Source organism: Peromyscus leucopus, chromosome 7 (genome assembly GCF_004664715.2).
Source record: "Peromyscus leucopus breed LL Stock chromosome 7, UCI_PerLeu_2.1, whole genome shotgun sequence".
NCBI classification, from domain to species: Eukaryota; Metazoa; Chordata; class Mammalia; order Rodentia; family Cricetidae; genus Peromyscus; species Peromyscus leucopus.
In genome coordinates, this window is record NC_051069.1 from 16,653,789 (window position 1) to 16,677,655 (window position 23,867).

At 40.0% G+C, this 23,867-nt stretch overlaps 1 protein-coding gene across 2 annotated transcripts in view; it reads left to right on the forward strand.

Annotated features, from left to right (window-relative positions):
* Peak1 (pseudopodium enriched atypical kinase 1) overlaps nucleotides 1-23,867 on the forward strand; it is a 220,323-nt gene that overhangs the window by 35,428 nt on the left and 161,028 nt on the right. For both annotated transcript variants that reach the window (XM_028865038.2, XM_028865040.2), the window contains exon 2: nucleotides 11,717-11,778. The gene's annotated coding sequence lies outside the window, so the exon portion shown is untranslated. The remainder of the gene's footprint in view (nucleotides 1-11,716; nucleotides 11,779-23,867) is intronic.

Here is a 23,867-nt window from a genome sequence, read left to right on the forward strand (position 1 = left end):
GGGGCTGGAGAGGTGGCTCAGTAGTTAAGTATGCTTATTGCTCTGACAGAGAACACAAGTTTGGTTGCCAGCATGCACATTAAGTGACTCATAATTACCTGTAACTCAGTTCCATGGAATATGACACCCTCTGGCCTCTACAGCTACCTACCTGCATATGATGCACATACATTCACATAGGCAGACACACACATTAATTTAAAATAACAGAACAACATTTCAGTCTTAAGGCTCTCTGAAACTCCCTACAGGCATGACTTAAAGATGCTTCTCTCCTGGAAAGTAAATAGTTTAAAAATATTGTTATATTACCATTTTTAAATTCAGAACTCTTATTATTGGCTTGGCATGGTAGCATATACATTGATTCCAGCACTCTGAAGGCAGAGGCAGGTGGATCTGTGTGAGTTCAAGGCCAGCCTGGTCTACATAGTGAGCACCAGGACAGCCAGGGCTACATAGAGAGACCCTGTCTCAAAAAATATAACAAACAGAACAAAACAAAAATTCTTTTTTTTTCTTCTTGTTTTGTTTTTTGAGGCACAGTTTCTCTGGGTAAGAGTCCTGGCAGTCCAGGAACTCACTTTGTAAACCAGGCTGGCCTCGAACTCACAAGGATCCTCCTGCTCAATGCCTCCTGAGTGCTGGGATTAAATGTGTGCACTACCACCACCTGGCCAAAATTCTTATTAAAGCTACATATTTATTTGTGTTTCAGCTTCACACTTGTTTCCTTATGGCTTTTCATTTTTTTAATGATTCTGTTGTTTCTTTAGTAATGTTCTAACTTGATTTTAATGTGATACATATTCGATCAATGACTTTGAAAGTAATTATCATATATTATTGAACATTTAATTATTAAATTATAAAGATAACTTAAATTCTGATTTTACATACTCAGTTAATTCCTATGATTAGAAAATTCTCTTGTGGTGTTCTATTATATAATTAATACACCAGGTAAAACTAATTAAAAGTATTTGAGGCCCCTAGCAAAATCTGTAATTAGACATGCTGTTTATAATTAATTGACTCTTCTCATTATTACCTTTTCCTTCTCCTTTGAATTAATCACTTACGTTCTTCTTTAGTGATACTTGTCTTCCTGAACAAGACACTAATGAGAGTTCTGTGATCACTATGGATGGTTATAGGAACTTAATATTTAAACTTTTCTTAAAAACATAAAACAATTAGAGTTATATACTCTATAAAGCAGCATATTGAAGACTTTGGTCCTTGTTATCAAATTAAGAACTTATTTTACCAGATGCTAAAGGCAGCATAGAAAACAGGTAGATATGACCATTTTTCTTCTGTAGTTTTAAAGGATCTGGATTTTTCTTGCAAATCTGACTAATGTCTATCTAACTTTGACAGGATTCCAGTGGTCCTTGAGTCATTGGTAGGTCTAGTATGTCTTCATTTATTTTGGCAAAGAACTAAAAATCTACCATAGTAGACTATATAAAGGACAGTCTCCTTTGCTTTAGATATAAAGAATGAGAGTAATGTAGAGTATTTGTCAGTCAGTAAAACAGAGGCACCACCCAGCCAAGATGACCCTAGCTAGCACTGGATCATGGTCTTGAAGGAGTCTTCCATCCTTTATTCTGTGTTACGCTTTCCTGTTTGGTCGCTGGCTTGTTGTGGTGGTAGATCATGCTTTCAGTAGGTACCTTACAGCTGGTGGTGTGTGAGGCAGTGACAGGACCAGGCTACATTACAAAGAATCTAGGTACTTCAGTCCATCACTTCAAGGTGTGCTGTAGTATAGCATCTTAACTTTAGCTTCGTCAGGATGTGTTCAAATACTGTCTGCAGAGAGCTGGCCTTCACAGCTAGTTTGTGAAGTACTTCATGGAAGTTCATGAAAAGTACACAGGACAGATGAAGATTGAAATCATGTTGTTTGTATTAAAATGAGTGGAACTTGATCATCATTTTATGTGAAATAAGCCAGTTTGTATTGGACATTTTTCTCATGAATAATCTAGCCTTTTATTTGTTTATTTATTCGTTCATTCATTCATTTTTTAGCATGAAAGTAGAAAGGAGACTGTTTTGGAAGAGGAGATGAACAAGGGGAGAGTGCAGGCAGGGCAAACAAAGGCAAGGAGGGATGTGAACATAATCAAAATATGTTATATGCATGTATGAAAGTGTTACGGAGAAGCCTCTATTCATCTGTCTGTCTACCTACCTATTTACATAGGGTCTCATTGTGTATCCCCTGTCTGACCTGGAACTTTCCATGGAGACGAGATTGGCCTCAACCTCAGAGATCTACCTGCCTCTGCCTCTAAAGTGCTGGGATAGATCCCATGATTTTTGAAAACATTAACGGTATTGATAAAGAAGGGTTAAATAGCTACCAGTGTGACTTCTGTTACAAGCAAAATTTTGCCAAATATGTTTGAGGAGATTCTAAATGGATTGGGGTTGAGATAGAAAGGCAAAGGCCTAAGAACATGAGAATGTACAATGCAATGAGTTCAGAGATGGCAGGAGCAGAAGATTGTTTTAGTAACTGTTGTGTTTTGAAAAATACACCATGAACAAGGCAACCTTTTGTTTTTGGTTTTGGTTTTTCAAGATGGTTTCTCTGTATAGCCCCATCTATCCTGAAACTCGATCTGTAGACCAGGCTGGCCTTGAACTCAGAGATCCACCCACCTCTGCCTCTTGAGTCCTGGGATTAAAGGCATGCGCCACCACTGTCTGGCAAACAAGGCAATTTATAAAAAGGAAACATTTAATTGGGAACTTGCTACTATTTCAGAAGGTTAGTTTTTGATCACCATGGCGGGAAGCATGGTGACTGGCAGGTAAGCATAGTCCTGAAGAGCTTACATCTAATCCATAAGCCTTAGACAGGAGAGAGAGAGACTGGGATGGTCTTGAAGCCTATTCCAGTGACACACTGAGTGTTACAGCTCTGAAGGGAAAGGTTCTCTGACTTGGGAATGCAGGTCATACTTGGAGCTGCAATAGGACAGCTATGGAGGGAAAGGTATCCTTGACCTGTTGGGAAGTCAGGCAATACCTGAAGCTGGCGTGCAATGGGGTTGGTCTCCCCACAGGATATAACAGTCCTGCTCCTCCTACGGAGAGCTAGGAGAGCTATTACAGCTGAGCTTTACTGGTGGGGGGGACCCCACCCCTATCCCCCGCCTCCTTAGTGGGACTTCCCAGCCCAGCTTGCTTCTTCTCTGGCCCAAGATGTTGCTTCTTCTGCTTCACTCTGCTAAAGCGGAAACCCTTACAGAAATGTAGCAATCTCCTCCAGTTCCCGTGAAAAGTTGTTACTTTTTCTGCTCAGCCCCTCCACCCCAAGAGAACTTCTCAGCCAGTTTTTTTTTCTACTCAGTCCTCTTAAGGGAACATCTCAGGAAAGGTTTTCTCTGTCCAGCCCCCTTATGAGAACATTTCAGCAAAAGTTCTTCTGTTCTGTGCTAGTGAAAGAAGATCTTCACCCAAAACTCTTTGAAGAAAGAGATTTATTTGGGAAGGAGGAGTCCAGGAGAGTGGCTGCTGCCAGGGTGGGAAAGGACAGCCCACAACTGAATAGTCAGAAGGGCTTTTCTGGAGTTTCTTAGGGATGGAATTTCTCCAGGGAGAAGATTTTCTGCTCAGGGATTGGTTTCATTGGTCAGGGGCAGAGTTGGGTTTGGTTTCATGGCCAACTGTGTTTCTTTCATTGGTTCTTTTTGGCTTTTTGGGTCTAATTTCAAGGCCAAGGTGTATTTCTTTCACTGGCTCTGGTTCTAGGGCCAAGGTGTGTTTCTTTGGTTCTGGTTTCAGGGCCAGGGTATGTTTCTTAGGTTCTGGGTTCAGGGCTAAAGTGTTTCTTTCACTGGCTCTGGGTTCAAGGTCAGGGTGCTAAATTTCGTGCTCAAGAATTGGTTGGTTTCATTGGTCAGTTTGTCAGGGGCAGAGTTGGCTCTGGTTTCGAGGCCAAACTGTTTCTTTCACTGGCTCTGATTCTAGGGACCAAGTGTGTTTCTTTGGCTCTGGTTTCAGGATCAGGGTGTGTTTCTTAGGTTCTGGGTTTACAGATAAAGTGTTTCACTGGCTCGAGTCTCAAGGCCAGGGTGTGTTTCTTTCACTAGCTCTGGTTTCAGGGCCAGAGTGGGTTTCTTTGGCCCCTTTTCCCTACAGGCCACGGCTCTTAATCCTTCCTAAACAGTCCATCAACTGGGAACCAAACATTCAAATATATGAGCCTATGGGGGCCATTATCATTCAGACCACCAGAAAGATCAAAATACTTTTTCAGATACTTACTTTTTAAGTTGGATAAATAACACCATATTTGTACTTTTGAAATTGCTTCCTCTGGTTAGAGAACTCTGGTTAGAGTGTTTGATATGGACATTTCTTCAACTATATCCGAATTCACTTAGACATAGGGAAAGGAGGGACTGTAGGACTTTGTTAGTGTTCAGGGCTGGCCTAAGCATTGATAGAGCAAGAGTGCAATTAAAACCTCTCTGGTTCACCAAGAGGCTTCTAATGAGCAAACAGATTGAGGATGCTAGCTTTTTTAATGACATCAAACTGTTGACTGTGAGACTTTTTGGCTGACATCATGAAACTAATTTTGCTTAATGGCTATGGAGGCCTACAAATTCAAATGTGCAGAAAATGCAGTAAATAACTAGCTTGTCAGATTCCAGTTGCCTGTCATTTTTTCTGTGAATAGCAGCTTTTGTTTCCAGATTGTCAGAAGCAATTACGTGGACCCCTTCAAGATTGTATTTGTATGTGCTGTATAATTTAATTCAAAGCCGTCTAAATATAGCAGACAGCAACAGCAAAACACTGCATCATCTTCTACGTGTGGGATTGGGGAACACATCTCTGCACATCTCTTTTATTTCAGAGAACTCTTAAAACATTCAAACATTTGCTGTTGTGCAGGTTCTGGTTTTATTGCAAGAATTGACACTCGTCCTTAAAATACAGTAAAATCATGGAAAATAGAAAAAATGTTTTCTCTATGATAGTGCAAGCTAGTTTTATATCAACTTGACACAAACCAGAGTCACTGGAGAGAAGGTAGCCTCAACTGAGAAATGGCCTCCATAAGATTGGACTATAGGCAAGTCTATAGGGTATTTTCTTAACTTAGTGATTGATGTAAAAGGGCTCCGCCCATTGTAGGTGGTGCCACCTCTGGGCTGGTGGTCCTGAGTTCTATAAGTAAGCAAGTTTAGCAAGCCATGAAGAGCAAGCTAGTAAGCAGCACCCCTCCATGGCCTTTGCATCAGTTCCTGCCTCCAGATTCCTGCCCTGTTTGAGTTCCTGTCCCCACCTCCTTCCTTATTGAACAATGATGAGGAAGCTTAGGCCAAATAAACCCTTTCCTCCCCAAGATGCTTTGGTCATGGTGTTTCATCATGGCTGTGATAACCCTAATTAAGACATTGACTACTTAGCTTACTGAGCCATCTGAAAGCATCATTTCTGTCCTAGGATTTGTGTGAAATACAAAGGTAAGCAAGTGATATTTTTCTTTTTCTTTTCTTTTCTTTGCTATTGAGACAGGGCCTCTATCCTGGTCGTGGCTGTCCTGAAGCTCACTATGTAGACTAGGCTAGCTTGAACACAGAGATCCACCTGCCTCTGCCTCTGAGTGCTGGGATTAAAGGCGTACTCACTAAGCCCAGCGGCAAGTGATATTTTTCTAGGCATCTAGTTAAGAATTTTCTCTTGAAACTATGTAGTGAAAAAATTTTTTTGATGTATGTTTATATCTAGTGTTAAAGGCGACAGTAAAGATTTGAGTTGCTAATAGTTTCAAAGATGATTTTGAATAGAAGTGTTTTTAGGTTTTCTGATGGCTTCATTTTTGTTCATCAGTGTTATTTATTTCCTAATACTCTAATTAGTAAAGACTGTTTTCAGTGAAGTGTGTATCATATTCTAATATTATTGAGCACATATTTAGATAACACTGAATTAGATTAGATTGAATGGACTATCAGTTGTCACTATTTGTAGAATAAATTTACTCAGTAAAAAGAAAACAGTAATCAGCATGTGAAAAGTCTTAGTTCTTTTAATGTGCTTAATGTTATGAAAAGAATAGTTCAACCTTAAATGCACAGGGTTTGTTTGATTTTGCAGCTGCATTGCATTTTTATGTTAATAAAAGCGCTTAAGAACTTAAGCAGAAGCAGTTCAACTACTTTGAGTCCTGATAATTAGCATATTAAATATAAGGGTTTTGATAACTTAAAAATAGTATTTATTTTTGATCCATGCCAGCTGCTATGGCCAAAATGTCTGCAGGTATGTATGCAGGTTCAAGTGCTGTTGATGATAATAATCAGCAGACGCAAAAGCAAGTAGATGAGGTGACTGGTATCTTGAGAGTCAGTGTGGATAAGATGTTAGAAAGAGACCAGAGCTCTCAGTTAAATGACCGAGCAGATGCACTTCAGGCTGGTACTTGTCATTTTGAAACAAGTGCTGCAAAGTTGGAGAAAAAGTATTGGTGAAAGAATTGCAAGATGGGATGATAGGGATCAGCATCCTGGTGACTGTCATTGTCATTGTTGGCATCATCATCACCATCATATCATCATCATCATCATCATCGTGTGATATGTCTCTTGAGAAAGAACCAGCAAAACCTTAGCCCACTGTTCAGGAACGTCTTCAAGACTTTCAGCTTTGAACCTGCTATGTTATCAAGCTTACTGTCTTAGGGTTTCTATTGCTTTTCAGACACCATAACCACTGCAACTCTTATAAAGGAAAGCATTTAATTGGGGCTGGCTTACAGTTCAGAGGTTTAGTCAAATCCACGGCGGGAAGGATGGTAGCACACCAGCAGATGTGGTGCTGGGGAAGGAGCTGAGAGTTCTACATCCAAATTGGCAAGCAGCAGGAAAAAAGAGTGACACTAGGCCTAGTTTGAGCATTTGAAACCTCCAAGCCCACCCCCATTGACACCCCTCCTCCAACAAGGCCACACCTAATATTGCCACTCCCTGTGAGCCTGTGGGGACCATTTTCATTCAAATCACCACACTTACCTACTGTTATTTTCAAATGGTTACTTTGGTTAGTTTACATACAGATCAATGTCTAAGAAATGTGCCTTTGTTTTTAATATATACTCAAAGCTTGAGGTGTGGCCAACCTCGCCCACAATTTGCACAGTGATTTTTACAGGTTTATGGATTGACTGGGAAAGAGGACTTCTGGTGCTCCACTCTGGTGTTTATAGAGTCTCTGTTGAAAAGTCAGGTGTTATTCTGTGGGTCTGCTTTTATATGTTACTTGATCTTTTTCCTTGCAGCTTTTACTGTCTTTCTTTGTTCTGTACGTATGGTGTGTTATTATTTGTCATGGGGAATTTCTTTCTTTCTCTCTCTCTCCCTTCCTTCCTTTCTTTGTCTCCCCCCCTCCACCATTCCCCCCCTCCCCAGGTATGGTTTCTCTATGTAACCCCAGCTGTTCTGAAACACCCTGTGTAGACCAGGCTGGCCTTAAACTCTGAGATCCACCTGCCTCTGCCTCCTGAGTGCTGAGATTAAAAGTGTGCACCACCACTGCCCAGCTAGGGAACTGGTGTTCTGTATACTTTAAGTAGTTTAATAGCACCTGCCTCTTTAGGTTGAGGAAAATTTCTTCTGTGATTTGTTAAAAATACTTTCTGTGCCTTTGACCTGGGGTTTTTTTTCTCTTTTCCTCTATTCTTATTATTTATAGATTTGGTCTTTTCATAGTGTCCCAGATTCCTGGATGTTTTGTACCTGGACTTTTTAGATTTTTGTTTTGTTTTGTTTTTTTAAGACAGGGTTTCTCTGTGTAGTCCTGGTTGTCCTGAACTCTCTAGGTCAGGTTGGCCTCAAACTTGTAGATCTACTTGCCTCTGCCTCCTAAAGTGCTGGGATTAAAGGCATGCTGCACCACCACCACCACCACCACCACCACCACCACCACCACCACCACCACCACCACCACCACCGGCAGCACCAGGCTTGAGTTTTTAGTTTTAACATATTTTTGACCGAGGTATCCATTTCTTCTACCTTGTTTTCAATGCCTGAGATCCTCTCTTCCATGTCTTGTACTCTGTTGGTGAGGCTTACCTTTGAGGTTTTTGTTTGACTTTAACTTTTTAATTTCAGTTTGGATTTTCCTTAGTGATTTAATTTCCACTTTTATGACTTCAACTGTTTTTAGTTTTTAGTTTTAGTTTAGAACACATAGTTTCTTTGTGTTCTCACAGACTTCAATAGGGGATTTATTCATGTCCTTTTGAAGGTCCTTGAAAATATTCATAATTGGTATTTTGAAGTCCTTGTCTTGTTCTTCAGTTGTATTGCATTTTGTAGGGCTGCTGTAGTAAGGTTACTGAGTTGTGCTGGAAGCATATTGTCTTGGCTGTTCATGTTTATGGTTTTGTGCTGGTGTCTAGGCATTTGGAGTCATGATGATTAAGGTGATTGTAGGTGCTGATACCCAGTTTTGCCTTTGTTGGGTGTTTAGGGCTGAACATTCAACAGTTACTTATTCTCATCACTTTGAGTCTTTGTATTCACCACTGCCCAGTGCAAAAAGAATTTTTTCTGACCAGTGCTAAGCTCAGCACTAACCTGTGTGTATAAAGTAAATATTTAAGAAGGCAGCTCGAAGGGCTGGAGAGATGGCTCAGAAGTTAAGAGCACTGACTGCTGCCTGGCTGTTCTTCTAGAGGCCTTGCGTTCAATTCCCAGCAACCACATGGTGGCTCACAACCATGTATAATGAGATACCGTGCCCTCTTCTGGCAAGTAGGCATACATGCAGACACAACACTGTATACATAATAAATAAATATTTTTTTTTTTTTTTTTTTTTTTTTAAGAAGGCAGCTTGACAAATGTTACTTAGCCAGACATCTGTGGTTGGTTCCTCTAGGGCCTATGATCTTTCCAGCTATGGGCTTTTGACCACGTTTCTGGTGTCAGATAGGATTTCTTTCCCACAGAGTAGGCCCAAGTCCAATCAGAAAGTTAGTAACATTCATACCTGTTGTACTAGTGGCTACATCTTGCCTGACAGGTTGATACTGTAGCATACAAGGTTCTCCGCTGGGTAAGACTTGATGGCTTTTCTTCCCTAGCCAGCAGGGAGGAGGCATCCAACTCAGTCCTAGATTAATTTTGCTATATCCTGCAATGGTAATGTGTAGGGGCTTGGTTCTTGATCAGTAGGGCCTTCCCATTTATTTCTGGATGGCAACCAAGAGCAATGCTAATAGCCTGCATTTTTTGGGGACCCTTTAGGGCCTCCCTGACCAACAATTCAGGAAGGTTCCCATACCCAGCACTGGGATTTCTGTCTAATAACCTCTGGCTTCTGGGAGCAACATTATTTGTCCATGTGGGATACTTCCATTTTCTTTTTAATTATATTTTTAAATTAACTTATGAAACAGTAGGTCTCTATAGGATTTTTAAAATACATCTTCAGTATTGGTTAACTCTTCCCCTTCCCCATTCCTTTCCCTATTTCCCACCTTACTCCTGCTCATTTAAATGATTGCTGGGGAAGTTACTGTTCTAAAGGACTTGAATTTTGAGTGTTCGTGTGTTGTGTCTGTGTTTATGGTAAATGTATGTGAGTATGCAGGCGTGTGTCCACACGCATGTGGATGCCAGAGCAGGACATCAGGTGTCCTCCTCTTGCTGTTGGCTTTATTACCTTGCGATAATGAGCTCTGGATTTGCCTGTTTCTGCCTGTAAATGCTGGGGTCATGGGCACATGGAGGCAGGCCAGTCTTTTTATGTGGGTGCTGGGATTCTAACTCAGGACCTCATGCCTGCAGAGCAAGTGCCTTTACCCACTGAGCCATCTTCTTTGCCCCAGGACTTGAACTTTTTAAGGCTCTTGTTGACTATTAGAAAAATTGCTTCCCAGAAAGATTTTTACTAGTTTACATGATCAAGAACAGTATACAAAGATAGCCATTATATATATTATCCTAATATTTATTGTGGTACATTACATTATATAATCTGTAGCAGTCGAACAGCCTAGATTATGTTATAATAATAACCCCCTAAATCTTTGTGGCTTATTACAACAACCAAGTTTCTTTTTTCTTTTTTGTGCTCTGGCTGTATATTTCAGCCAGAGAACCTACCCTTTGTGAGTCATTTAGGTTGCCTTCATTTCCGTAAGTTTCATCTATCCCATCAGTTACTTCTCTAATCTCTGTGTTGGTCTTCTAGTTATGTAGTGGCCTAAAGTTTATTCCTAGAAATGTTTCATGTCTATATCCATTTAGTAGTTAAGATAGAAATACCAAACTTGAAAGAAGGCCATGAAGTGCAGTCTTACCATGAATGAAAACTTTTTAAATATTTATTTAGGGTAGGGAGCTCAAGCATGCCACTGTGGATGTGTGCAATCAGGGACAACTTGTGGGACTCAGGTTTCTCCTGCTATGGAGGTGCCAGGGACTGAACTCAGGTCATCAGGCTTGGCAGCATGCACCTTTACCCATCAAGTCATCTTGCCTTGAATTTTAAGATCTGGAGCAACACAAATGGCCAACATTTTTTAAAACAACTATAACTTCATTGACAAAAGATGATGATACCTCATTTTAATTTGATTTTTTTGCCAGTATAAAGAATTGTTTCATATTTGTAAGACTTTAAAATTTAAGTTTTTGTTTTACTTAGCTTTTATAAATATGTGCTGTTGGCTTGCTTTTACATTTCCTAGTTTTTAAATTCTGTTTTGCCTTTTTTGTGTGTTTGTGGCTATAGTAGTCATGGTAGTGCTAGTGCAGAAGCCAATCTCTGTCTGTCTCTCTCTCTCTCTCTCTCTCTCTCTCTCTGTGTGTGTGTGTGTGTGTGTGTGTCTGTCCGTCTGTCCGTCTCCAGAGAAGTATGCTGGTGCTCTCTGCTTTAGTCCTTTGAGAGAGGGTCTCTCCCATAGCTTGTAGCTCACAGCCGGCTGGCCACTGAACTCCTGGGATCCATCTGTTCTTGCCCCATGCTGGGGTTATGCTGTGTCTGTGGCCATAATCTGCACTTTTGTATGGATACTAGGGGTCCATACTCTGGAGTTTGTGCTTGCACAGCAAGTGTCATGCCTTAGTGTTTTCTATTGCTGTGATAAAACACCATGACCACAACCCAAAGCAACTTGAGGAGTAAAGGTTTGTTTCATCTTATAGCTTATAAACCCATCACTGAAAGAAGCCCATACAGGAACCTGCAGGCAGGAACCTGGAGCCAGGAACTGGAACAGAAGCCATGGAAGAGTGACTCACAGACTTAACTCCCCGTGGCTTGCTCACGCCTGCTTTCTTATAGCTCCCAGGACTGCCAGCCCAGAGTTGCACCACTCATAGTGAGCTGGGCACTCCCACATCAATTATCAATAACGAAAATGTCCCACAGGCTTACCCACAGGCCATCTGGGCATTTTTCTCAATCTAAGTTCCCTCTTCCCAAATGACTCTGGATTGTGCCAGGTTGATGTAAAACTAGCCAGCACATGCTCTAACTCATTGAAATATCTCCCCAGACCCAAGAGTTCTTAATTCTTGACTTGGAACAGGATTCTCAAGAACAAATGATTTCAAAAGAATTAGGGAGTAAAATAATCAAGTTAAGGTTTCCCGATGTGAAAAATTAGAGTGCCAGCTCAGATTAAGTTTTATTGACCATGTCCTTTTTTCCTTCTTCATTTCAGGTGTCTGTCTCCAGGACTTATGCTCTAGATGTTTCTTGGTGGCTTGTCTAAAAAAACCTAAGGTAAGATATTTATGAATGCATTTGCCACTTTAAATACATTTTATAATGAGAATGAGTTGCTTCTGAAAAAATTAAGGTGACACTTAATGTCTTTTCCTAAAAGTTTTTAATAGGTAGCAAAACTTGTTTATAGTTGTATGTAGCAATCTGCTTATTTTTAGTTTATGTGCTGTTGGGGACATAAACTGATTCCATTGCTAAGATGCTTTGGAGTGTCCTTCTTCCCTCCCTCCCTCCCTCCCTCCCTCCCTTCCTTCCTTTCTTCCTTCCATTCTTTATTCTTCTCTTATATATTACATCCTGACTGCTATCTCCCCTCCCCTCTGTCTCTCCTCCCCACTTCCTCTTTCTCCCAGATCCACTCCCTCCATCCCCCCTCAGAAAAAAGCAGGCCTCTCAAGAACATCAACCAAATATGGCATAACAAGCTACAGTTAAGAACAGGCATGCCAGGCAGCGGTGGCTCACGCCTTTAATCCCAGCACTCTGGAGGCAGAGTCAGGTGGATCTCTGTGAGTTCGAGGCCATTCTGGTCTACAGAGCGAGATCTAGGACAGGCACCAAAACTGCACAGAGAAATCCTGTCTCAAAAAACCAAGACAAACAAACAAATAAACAAAAGACCAGGTACATACAATCATCACATCAAGGCTAGATTAGGCAACCCAGTAGGAGAAAAAGGGTCCCACAAGCAGGCAAATGTCAGAGACAGTCTCTGCTCTCACTGTTAGTAACCCAACAAGAACACCAAGCTACACAGCCATAACATATATGCAGAGGACCTAGGTCAGAACCCTATAGGCTCACTGATCTCTGTGGCCCCCAGGGGTCCTGGTCAATTGATCCTGTGGGCTGTGTTCTTGTAGATCTTGATCCCCCTGGTTCCTCTGATCCTTCTTTCCCCTTCTCCACAGGACTCCCTGACCTCTCTAATGTTTGTCTATGGGACTCTGCATCTGTTTCTGTCAGTTGCTCTCTGATCTCTTTGGTGAGGATTATGTTAGGTTAGAACACTGCAGGCAGGACAGACTTTAGGTTTAGTGGCTGGGTTGGTGTCCCAGTCCCTTCACTGGAGTATATTTTTAAAATGTCTTTCTCTTCTTGAAAAATGGAGCTTAAGTTCATGCTGATGATCTGACACACTTAAAGAAAATTTTGGCATTAAAACCTAATAGTTTTGAAGATTTTCATTTATACTTATTATTTTATTTATTTTGAGATAGTCTCACTATATATCTCTGGTTGGCCTGAAACTTCCTTTGTATTCCAGTCTGACTTGAACTCTCAGAGATCCATCCACCTGCTTCTTGCTTCTGGGGTGCTGGAACTAAAGGTGTGTACCATCACACCCTAATCTGATATGTTTAAAGACAAATCCTATATTAGTTAAGTCAGATTAAAACAACTGCTATTTTAAAAGGCCAGTTAGAAGGGGTTTCAGGCATCTCTACTGTCTAACACTCACTTATGTTCTATAATTCCTTCTATTTGTAGGCTTATGTAATAAGGAGTATCTATTCATGTGCTATATTGGTTTCCACACAAAGTGTCCCTTTTACAGAAAGCTTCTGAAGGTAACAGTCTACTCTAACGCTAATACTAAAGTCTTTCCTATTTTCTTACCGTTCTTGACTCAAGTCCTCTTCATTTCCAAATTTTCTATTTAAAAAAAAATCTGCTGGCGGCAGGCTGGAACTGGAGCTCAGTGGGTAGAATCCTTATCTAATGCTCACCAAACCTAGGGTTGACTCCCCAGCTCAACATTAACCTGGCCTGGCAGTGTATGCCTTGTAATACCAGCATCTGGGAGGAAGAGACAGGAGGACCACATCCAGCTGCTGTGGATGTTCAAGGTCTTTCTTACCTTGCGAGCTTGAGGCTAGACAGAGTAATACATGAAACCCCGTCGCAATCAATCAATCAATCAATAAAATAAAAGTAAAAATAAAATAAAATAAATTTTTTAAAAATCCCCTTCATTTAAAAATTTTGAAGTGGACCATTTCATCTCTAGTCTAGTCTCCTACTGGGAGCCCAGCTGCTCTAAGCCATTCTGGTCACTGTCAGCATGGTAATTCTTTCCCTCAAAGATAAATGTCAGTGTGTCAATCTGATTTTCAGAATCCTTTGATATCTTTGGATTCCATGATATTTTAGACTCCGTCAGAAGAAAGCATTATAATCTAGTCTTTCTCCATGTTTCCCTCAACTCACTAGCATCCTAAACATGATTGTTTAGTTCACATCACAACTTTACTGAGAAATAATTTACATATCATAAAATTGACTCACTTAAAGTGTACAATGTAATAATTTTTGTGATATTTCAGAGATGTACAATCAGTAACACAATCTAATTTTGAAATAGTTCAGCACTCTTAAAAGTACCAAGTCACAGACAGTGGTCATCTCCTCCCTGTCGGTTGCTGATGTGCTGCTTACTGGCTTCTGAGCTGTTCTGGATATTTCTTTCACATTCTGTGAAGTTCAAGGTTCACCCATGTTGTAGCATGTATCAGTACCCCATTACCTTTTGTAGGAGAGTGATAGTCTATTTGCATTTGGCCCTGGACTAGAGAAAGTGTTTCTGAGTAGTCAGTTTTTCGTTTTTTGTTTTTCAAGGGTTAAAATTAAATTCTTTACTATTTTGGCTAAATTAGGCTAAACAAGAGGCTGAACCTAAGAAAGTAGAAGCCCTTGCAGCTAGGCAGCTCAGCACAGAGGTGGTGGCCCTCCCTCTCAGTGCTTAGGACCTGAAGTGTTCTGGATCCAGGGCAGGCTGAAGACCAGATAAAGGATATAAGAGTGGAAGTGTGCTGAGGGAGACTGCAGAACCAGATCTTCCTGTACTCCGGCTTGTGGTGAGAGGATCTCAAAGGGCCTCGGGAAAGGCCTCAAGTGACCGGCCACAAAGAGACTTGTGAATGAGGCCACCTGATCTAGGAATGCAGCTCTGCTTCAAAGTGTGGTAACTGTAGGACATGTGATGTAGGGGGGGGGCGTCTTTCCTGCAAGTCCCTTCGGATGCTGCAGCTCTATCAAGTTTGCCCCTGTCACCAAATGTCCAGGCTGTTGTGTGACAGTGAATCATCTTGACTAAGTACAGGAACTGATTGACATATTGGCAGAAGAATTAGCTTAAATTCTGAGCATGAGAGAAAGAAGAGCAAGTTAAAGGCTTGATTAGGGAACTTATAGTAGATCCATTAATGATAGAAACAGTGAACTTTTTCATTATGATGGAATACCCAGCAACTCAGTGCCCAGATGTGTGGTTGAAGTCTATGAATAAAATAACCACAATAAAAACAATTCTGTCTGCCTTGTTCTAAGTTAATATTAATTAAAGTTTCAGTTAGGAAAATACATTTTAAAAACTTGTCTTTGGAAATTTATTCTTATAATAAACATTTTTACATCAAGAAGCTGATTTATTCTGCTAAATACAGCAAGAGACTGTATCCTTGAATGGGACTAGATTATTGGTTGAATAAAGAAGTACTTGCTGAAGCATATTTCTTTGTGTACTAAAGTTTTGTGTAAGAAAGGCTGTCAGTCGCTGTTTTAAGGGACGTAGGAGGAAGTGTCATAGGTTTTAGTCATGATTCCAGTTTGGCTACCTGACATTTTGGTGACTTCCGTTTCATTCTGACTCAGTCTTATTGTGAAGACCAGTTTGTGTCCATGTGAAAGTGCTCTATAACCAGAAGTCCAGATTCAGGGCAGAAGCAAGGTCTTGGCTCCTTCTCTGCCATTGTTTTAACTCTAGGCTGGCAAAGCTCTAGCCGGAGCTTTTGTTATAAGTAAGTACCGTTAATTAACATTATGTCCAGTTCTTATGACTTAGGACTTAGAATTATTTTTTCTTTTATTTTCTGCTTACTCTCATTTCTCTTGCTGATACACATGACTGTCAGATAGTAAGCATAAGTTCCATTAAATGTTGCTGATTTTGTTTCATTTAATAATAAATATAGTGTGGTAGGTGGTATTGCCTCATTTTCCTGTTGAGGAAAACTCGAGGATTGGGGAGATTACATCACTACCAAATGCTAGAGGTATGATTCCAGTCAGTTTTCTGAAGACAGTGTTTCCTTTTTTCAAACATGTGGCTTAAGTGAAGACCTATTGCCATGTGCCTCAGCTAAAGCAAGCTTTTTACCTCTATTTTCCCTCTTTGCTTGTTCTCAATAATGGTTAGTGTCTAACCAAAATGCTATTATAGAAAAAAATATATTCTGTAGCATAACTTGGAAATACTAACATTACAACACCCTAAAATGTCACATTAATATATAACATTGGGCATGCATCTGGGGAGCCTTCAGTGCTATAAAATAGTTGTCTTTCAAGTAAGATGAGCTCATTTTTTTCACTTTTAAAATTAGTATAACTAAGTAATAGGTTTTACCCTGGCATTTCATACATATATGTCATTATATTTTGTTCTAATTAATCCCCAAGCTAATGTTTTTAATAGGCATATTTTATTTTTAAGGCATAGCCAAAAGTGCTTGCTTTAGCACTGTGGGTTGCAACCCCTTTGGGGTCCAATGACTCTTTCATAGGGGTTGTATATCAGGTAGTTACTTTCCGATTCATAACAGTAGCAAAATTACAGCTATGAAGTAGCAATGAAAATAATTTTATGGTTGAGGTGACCACAACATAAGGAACTATACTAAAGGGTTTCAGCGTTAGGAAGGTTGAGAACCACTGCTCTAGCAGGAAAATGGGAGAATAATGTTTTTAATTTGTCCAGGTGTGGTGGAGGCTGAGGCAAGAGGATGCTGAGTCGGAGGCAAGCCTGCCTGAAAGAAATATTTCAATCTATTTCTTAATTTAGGAAAGGTATTAAATAGGGAAAATTTTTCTATTGTGTCTAAATACTTATTTCAGGAGGATGTTTTTGTAATGCCTCTGGTTTTCATTAAATAAGAAAAACCTCTAGGGTACCTGAGAGGCAGTTGTCAAGAATGAAGTCAGACTCTAGATACTGATCTTACTTAGAATGCTGTTCTTTTGGGGTGACTGACAGTAGGGACACACCAGGACCCTCACACTGATCTTTTCTGACCCACAGACCTTTTCCTTGGAATCACTCGTGTTTCTCTTTTCTGTTAAAATTTCCCAGTGGTCATTACTGTCTAAATGTCTGTATGAGTAGCTCATTTGTTATCGTTTTAGTTTTGTTTTTCCCCCAGGCGATGATTTTGAGATAGTTGTGGTACATTGAGATCTTACTTGCTGCTGATCTTAAAAACGTCAGAATTCATAAAACTTGAACAGTGCTGGATTTCTTTTCTGTTCTGTGAGTAGGGAAAGTTTATTCCAGCATTAAAGTCATCTCCTACCTAACCTCTGTGGGAACTAGTTTGCCCTCAGCCTGCTTATTTGCTAGATCTTTCTCATTCCTTAGTATCTGTTCTTCTATGAATTTTCCTTGTCCGCTCACCAGAAATTAGTATACCCCAAACTGGTTTGTTTCAAGACTTGTATATTGTTTTCTTAGCACTTAATCACTATTAATTCATTGTAATTTATCTTGCATTTATCTCTCATGGGCTCGAGGGACAGTGTGTGTTACTGCTGTAGTCCTAGGATCTGAAAGTGTCCACCATAATAGCGATCCTAGTAAATGCATTTTAAGTAGCCAAAGAGTGAGCACATTGTGTATTTGTTATGTATCAATGTCTACTTCCTTCCTTTGATTTCTTTGTGCCTGCCTGCCTGCCCTCCATCTCTTCCTTTCTCTTTCTCTCTCTTTACCTCCTTCCTTCCTCCCTTCCTTTGTTGGAAAATACAATCTATCAATGTTTCCTTCAACTAATGTTTATGTGCCTTTGATATTTTTCTGTTGTTTGTTATTCTGTCCCTAGTAGGGTTATTTTGGAGGAAGGGAAAAACTTAAGAGTTCAACTCTTGAGAAATGACTATTTCTGTCTACCTACTGCTTTCTGGGTGGGTGTCAGAGCTGGGACAGTCTAGTCACAAAAGCAGTGAACAGGTAAGAAAACTGACTGCTAACATCTGCTTCCTTCCTGCTTGAGTTGGCCTTTCCTCCAGGGGCTTGTCACTGTCAGCTCAGCAAAATGAAATCCTCTTCTTGCAAACACCTTTCTACAGGACTGTGGGACAAAAATGATTGCAGGTTTACTAAGTAAGCTAAAATGTACCACCAGAACAAAGCAGAACAATATCCTGCTGCTCCAACTTGAATCCCGAGTCAAGACAGCAACATGTATTCTCAGGAGGGATGACCCTGGAAGTTTTGTCATGTCAAAAGGGTAGATTTAATGACGTATGTACTGGGATGGGTAAGGAAAGTGACAGCTAACTGCCCAGCATACAGTTTTGATTCTAGAGCTTCTGTTTCTATCGTGGTCCTTCTTTCTGTATTTGTTTCTTAAGTTAACTTTATGAAAAAGAAAAGGCATTTTTGAATGAAAGGCTGGTTTCTTTGCCAAGTTATTCTTTAAGCTGTTACTTCATTCAATATACATCTCTCTCTTTCTCTCTGTGTGTGTGCACACACATTACACACGCATTGCATGCATGTAATTGTGTATATGCTTGTGTCCATATGCACTTACATGGAGGCCAGAGCAGGATGTTGGGTGTCATCCTCTATCATATTCTACTGTATTTCCTTGAGACAGGGTCTCACTGAATCTGAAGCCTGCTGTTTTTGCTGGGCTGGCTGGCTAACAAGTTCTCTGGATCCTTCTGTCTTTGCTCCCTGCTGGTAGCTTTACAGGCGTGTGTAGCTGTGCCCAACTTTCTACAGGAGTGCTTGGGATCTGAACTCAGCTCCTCATGTTTGCAGAGCAACCACTCTTGCCTGCTGAACCAACTTTCCAGCCCCATGGATTCCTTTGAAATATGACATCTTGATCATAATATGTTCCATTATCAATATATACATAGAGGCTTTGAAATGTATTTAAATAAATTGTACATTATGAGTATAACAATTATGTCATGCCTCAGTGATATTAGATGTGGTGTTGGTCTGCCTTGATCCATTTTGGTAAAAATTTTGTTTTTGAAATGATTCTCGGTCTGAGTTAGTTTTGAAATGTGCTCCTGTTAAAAGTTGTTATTTATTCAGTATCCTCTTGTAAAAATTCTTTCTTGAAGCTCTGATTGATGTCGTTAAATTCTGCTTTAAGTATTTTGTTTCAAAAATTAAGAGGAGTTCCATGCAAAATGAGGGTTATGTAAGGTGCATGGTAAAAGGCTGCAGCAGTTGTTTAATGAATGGCCAAATCACCTAATCATCCCAATTAATGGAGAAATTTGTTAAGATTTAACACCCTTTCCTGATAGGAGCAGTCATCATCAAACTAAGAATAGACAAAAAATATTTCACCTAATGAGGCCCATTTATGCAGTGCTCACAGCAGCCTTAAGCTGCTGCATGAACTGTAAGCTTTTCCTCGGACATCAGAATATCGTGTTAGGAATCCTAACCAGAGCAATCAGAAAAAGAAAATAAAAATGATCCAAGCTGTATAGGAAAAAATAAAATTATCTGTTTGCAGAGAACTTAATGTTATAGGTAGGAAATTTTAACATTATGCAAAAAAATTATTAGAACTAATAGACTTAACTTTTGATAGATCCCATCCCTGTTAGCCTGGAAGCTCAAGAGGCTCAGTGCCCTGGAATGTGCAGAGTGGCAGAAACAAGAGAGACCCCATCAACCAAGGGGAGGAAGAGAGTTGACTTCTTAGAGTGGTCTGTCCTCTGACTCCCGCATGTGCACCATGACTCATACATGTCACACTCACACACAGTCCCAATTGACTTCTTAGAGTGGTCTGTCCTCTGACTCCCGCATGTGCATCATGGCACATACATGTCACACTCACGTCACACTCACATACAGTCCCAATTGACTTCTTAGAGTGGTCTGTCCTCTGACTCTCGCATGTGCATCATGACACATACATGTCACACTCACACACAGTCCCAATTGACTTCTTAGAGTGGTCTGTCTTCTGACTCCCACCTGTGCACCATGACACATACATGTCACACTCACACACAGTCCCCCACACATACACAATAACAATTTCAAAACTAAAACAAAGCTATAATAATCCACATTGTGTGGGACTAGTATAAAGACATGTATGGAGCAATGGAATAGAACAAAAAGCCTAGAAGTCAGCCCTTTTTTTGTATGTCAAGTGATTTTTGTATAGCAAGACCATTCCTGGGGAAGGTCAGGTTTGTTTGTGTTTTCAACAATTAGTGTTAAGAAAACTGGATATTCAAAGATAAAAATTGAAATTAGAACCTTACCTTATATTGTATATAAAAGTTAGCCCAACACAGCCTCAAGACCAGGATGTAAGAGCTAAGAGAAAACTTCCAGAAGAAACCACAGATGAAAAGCTTCGTGTCTTTGGTTTGGCAGTTACTTCTTGGTTAGTACACTGAAAGCATAGGCAGTAGAGTAAATAAGGGTTAGTGGGCTTCATTAAATTAAAAACCTCTACTTCAAGTGAAACAGCCAACAGAGTAAAAAGGCAACCTAAAAAGTGGGAAAGATATTTGGAAATCATATGTTTAATAAGGGATCAATATCTAGAATGCATAAAGAATCTACAATATGTCTAGAATACTAATAGGTATACAGTTGGGCAAAATCATCTAACACAAAATATATAACAGTGTTGAACAGCTCATGCATTCATGCGACATAATGGGATGTGAAAACATACTAAGGTAACCATCGTAAACCATTGCTTGGCCGTGAGCTGCGGCTCACTGCCACTGCTCAGCTTCATGGGTAAATTTCATACCACATACTACTAGTCTGGGAAAGATAAGAATTCTAAACTGGCTATAGAATAGGTATCATTTTCACACTAATGTAAAGTTTAAAAATATATGTCAAGATCTGTGACACACACATGATCTTTGCAGATAGTCTGCTTTTAAAATCAGCATTAGTTCTGAGATTGAGGTTTTTTTTAAACAAAGAGAATTTTTTTTGAAGTAGTTTAATTTACAGTAAGTGCTAATATTCTTAAGAAGTAAAACGTCTATGTTTTTCTCCGGAATCTACTATGATTTATTTATGACCTAAAGGTTTTATTAAGTTCTTTTTACATCTGTCTGTTCAGGTGTATGTGTATATCTGTTTGTGTGTTGCAGTCGGAGGACAACTTGGGGGTCAGTTGTCTCCTTCCACTGTGGGTTCCAGGATTGAACTCAGGTCATTATCAGATTTGGTGACAAGCACCTTTACCTGCTGAGCCATCTCATTGTCATCTACATTTTCTTTATGGGATTTTAAAAACTAATTGATTTATTTTGAGGCATGGCTGGCTGGAATTCACAGATCTGCCTGCCTCTGCCTCCTGAATGCTGGAATTAAAGACTGTACCACCATGACCAGCTATTATAGGATTTTTTTTTAAAAAAGAGGTTTTATTAAATTGATTCTGCTAATAGCTTTCATTTTTGGGGTTGTGCACATTTGAGTGTTATGTGGATACGTATTTTGCATTCACAGTTGGTAGTAGATTATTGAGTATATAGTGTGCTGTACACATTTTAAGGAACATCAGCTGAAGCTTAGGAAGACTAAATTATATCACATATGTCTCTTGTTGGAGAGCCTACCTTTTATAGATGTCTTTATAGGTGTTACTTTTTTTTTTTTACATTTATTTTATGTGCACTGATGTGAAGGTGTCAGATCCCCTGGAACTGGAGTTACTTACAGTTGTGAGCTGCCATGTGGGTGCTGGGAATTGAACCCAGGTCTTCTGGAAGAGCGGCCAGTGCTCCTAACTGGTGAGCCATCTCTCCAGCCCCTATAGGTGTTACTTTTAAGTTAAAATGTTTCTTTTATAAGCCTCAGCTTTTGGGAGAGCAGAAGTTGTCTCCAGGTATCTTCCTGGATTGTTCTCCATCTTATTTTTTTGAGATACGATCACACCAACTTGAACATGAACATGTACATACAACACACAAAGGAAGAAAGAACACACATTAAAAATTGAGATAGAGGTAGACATAGTAGCACACACCTTTAATTCCAGCATTCCGGAGGCAGAACTCTGAGTTCCAGGCTGGCCAGGGCTACACAGGGAGTTCTAGGAGAGCCAGAGATACATAGACCCTGTTTTGTTGTGTCCCCGTACCTCCACCTCCAGTTGGGGAGCTGGAGAGATGGCTCAGTTCTTAAGAGCACTGGCTCCTTTTTCAGAGGATCCAGGTTCAATTCCTAGCATCTGTGTGGTGACTTACGAGAGTCTAACTCCAATTCCAGGGAATCTGATCGAGCTCTCTGGCACCCACAGGCGCCAGCCATGTGGTTGGTGCACAGACACATGTATAGTGAAATACTCATATACATAAAATAATAAAGTCTTAAAAATTGAGTTGGTATGGAATCTATTCCAGACTGTATTTGTTTTCGTTTGATATTTTGTGTTCAGGATATTTAGGTGCCAGGATGATGCTAACAGGCTATTTACTTCAAAAAAAGCAATTACATTTTCTCTTTGGTCATGCACTTTACATTATTGATAATAAATTTCAATGATCATTCTTTCTTGATATTAAAATGACTACTCACTGAACTTTTTTTGCTTGTTTTTCAGTGGCATTTTCTTTCTTTCTTTCTTCCTTTCTTTTTCTCTCTCATTTGTTTGTTTGCTTGCTTGTTTTTATGGGGCAAGGTTTCTCTGTTACAGCCCTGGCTGTCCTGAAACTCAATTTGTAGCCCAGGCTGACCTTGAACGCACAGAGATCCACCTGCCTCTGCCTCTAGAGTGCTGGGATTAAAGGCGTGTGCCTCCATGTCCCCAGCTCTGTGACATTTTCTTTATTCAAGTGTTACATTATTTTGAATTCTTTCAAAATAAAATATTAACTTTTCTCTTATAGCTTTTATGACTCTGTTATCTTAGTTCAGTTTGTGTGGAGTTCTTTTATTATTCTGTTTCTCAGACTTTAGGGGTACCTCAGACTCTAGGTTGCCTCTTATTGCTGGCACCTAAGTTTCTTTTATTGTCCTTTTTCTCACTCATTTCCTTTTCCTCCCCTAAGCACCTACTCTAATCCAGTTTGTGTTTGGATATTTGTTTAACATTGGGAAATGGGTAGTGCCTGTAATTTCCATAAATGGCTTGTGTCTGTATATTCCATCTTAAGTGTAAGAAGTGGGGGGACCAGGAGATACAGCTTCATACTGTTGTCTGTAGCAGCCTGAGTTCTCTTGGAGACCTCTTCTCGGGTGAAGCTGGATTCTTGACTGTACTGCAGAACTTGGGGAAGCAAAGCTGGAGCTACTAAGGAACAGGTGTAAGTAGATTTATACATGAGAGTTAGTAAAGAGGGGTGTTTAGGGAAAGAGTAGCACACATCTAAGCATGGGTGTGGGCTTTTCAATTGTCGTATGCATGGTTTTGTGGATTCTAATATCGATCGTTCAGAGGGTTCCTAAGGGGCCCGCTTTCCTCTTCTCTTTTTCTGTAAATGAGATTGTAGGGTGCTTCCTGAGGTGCACTGGGTGGGACTGCAGGCTGATGGGGTAGAGCCACAGGCTACAAAAGGTTGTACAAGGAAGTCAGGTATGTTTTCATTGTAATCAGAGTTTATTGTCTTGTTTGTGAGATTTTCAGGAACTAGATTTACAGCTGGGAAGGGAGCAAGGCCATACTCCAGATTGTGTGTGCTTAGACCTAAGCACGGTTCATTACTGCTTTGACATTCTTACTTGAAATGTCTCTATATAAAAGGATCATTGTCTCTTTGTAGACAACCATAAAAGCAAATTTAGTTAATTATGTTGGCATTCTTTATTCTGAGCTGTCGAGACTTCAGGCAGATTCTGGGGTCTCTTTATCATACCTCACTATACTTTATCAATACTGCAACGATAATCTTCATTTTATCTTAAGGAGACATGCATTTAAGAGTAAAATTGGAGGGTTGTTAGATGTCCATTATAAAGTTCATTAAGCATTGCCAGGTTTTCCTTTAGAATAGCCATACAGTTTACATTACTTTGAGCACTGATTAAGGATTCCTAGACTCCAACTCCATTTCTCATGTATATAATT